This window comes from Etheostoma cragini, chromosome 11 (assembly GCF_013103735.1).
Source record: "Etheostoma cragini isolate CJK2018 chromosome 11, CSU_Ecrag_1.0, whole genome shotgun sequence".
Classification (NCBI taxonomy): Eukaryota; Metazoa; Chordata; class Actinopteri; order Perciformes; family Percidae; genus Etheostoma; species Etheostoma cragini.
The window spans coordinates 25,442,115-25,444,011 of NC_048417.1; positions in this window are offsets into that span (position 1 = coordinate 25,442,115).

The window sequence follows — 1,897 nt, forward strand, 5'->3', positions numbered from 1 at the left end:
TAAAACAAACCAACACCCATACCATTTGTGTGTATGTACTGTATATACACACGTACACACATACAAAAGTTATATTAGGAGGAATGAATGAACAGGCAAACTTGATAGCATTTCAAGACTTTAATATTCAAACAACTGAAAAAAATACCAAAAAAGATAAGGGTGTAGTGCAAGATGCATAAAGATGTGTTTGTAAAGTGTGTGCAACATAAGTCACTAAAAAAATATATGTTAATAAAAAATTAAAAAGGGGCTCCATGGGTTCACGGCTCAGTCCTTCTCAGCTGGCCTATAAAGAAACAAACAAAAGTTAGACATGTAATACTAAGTATGAACACATTGAGAAAAGATTTTTTTTTGATGAACTTGACGCAGAAGAACTTCAATTTACCGTCTGTGTGGGGCAAACTTCAGAATTTACCCAATCAAATCCTCCGCTTTTGCAGCAGTCAGTGCAGGGAAGTTTTTCTGGCATGCCGCTAGAGTAGAAGTCAAAATGAAGATAAGTTATAAGTCAAATTAAAACCTCTTGTCAGCCTAGGTCCCAAGATGAAGTGGCAGTCCGTGGTAGGGTCACTAAAGACTCCTCCTGCTCTGGGCAATCAGCTGGTTTCCTGCATGGCGTTGATACATATACAGATAAATTACATATGATCTTTATATAAGATGAAGTTGATGGTTGCCTGCACATGCCATTACAAAATATGAACCTATTCTGTTATATTAGACAAAATATATATATATAAAAAAAACTTACATACAGGTGGTGGAGAAAGTGTCATCTGCTGAGCTGAAAAAAGACAGGAAGAGACAAACATCAGAACAATCACATGATATGCACCATGTTGACAGTCAGTGGTTCCATGTTAAGAAATATGACTGGTTTCTTATATGCATGCATACATTTTAACTTCCAGACAGGGCTTCCAGACGCATGCTCCGTCCTGGACAGTTTATCTGGTCGTGCAACAGATTCTTCTGTAATACAGAGACCATATTATTTGTACTCATTGCAAAATATGTGATTTGAAATATGTGAAAAAAATGTAGTCTACAATTAAGGTTGTACCATCGCTTGAAGAATCTGTCATGAACCTCCTTGGGCATTGGCGCCGCCTTTTTTGGACACTTGCTTCCTCTTCTGTCTCGATGCTGGACGTGTCCATCAGCCACCAACACCAGTCCACAGCTTTGGCGTAGGAATCTATGTTAAGAGAACATTTGTGATCCAGTAGCACAAAGAAGAAAAGCATTTCCATTCAGAGAAAATTATTTACATATAGTATAGCAGCAATAGGTTACCTGTACACAGCCATTTTTTTTTAACTGGATATTTGGCCCAGCTGCTGTTGGGCAATCCATCCGCTGTGCCATGCGGGTAACGGGTGTCCTCGTGGCTATGAAAAAACAAATGCTGTTAGTTTTGTTGTTATACATTATCTACTATGTGAACAATTTAAGTGAGTCTTCTTACCTCTCATTTGCGTCTCCATGGTTGAGCCACCGCCCTGTTTTTGTGATGATGTTCTGCTGTTAAGAACAACAAAAAAGTTAAAGTTTCTCTTAAGTTCCTTGTCATGCAATTGTATTTAATTGGGAAAATTCAAAGCCATTGTACAGGCAGGGTTCCTGTGTGGCGTTGACTCATCTAAAAAAATAAATAAAGATATGAATATTGGTCAGTTCATTTGTGGTAGGTTTCTTGCACATGCCATTGCAAAAGATTAACCTATGCTGTTACGTTTAGACAATCAGTAAAGCCAGTACTGCAGCTGTGTAGCATACACATATTACATCCCTTGCTGTACTCCTCACTCAGCTTGCTGATAACTGCCTGAACTGCAAGATGGCCGCAGGTTGTCCTGCCTAAAAGGGACTTTGATTGTACTGGCTTTAC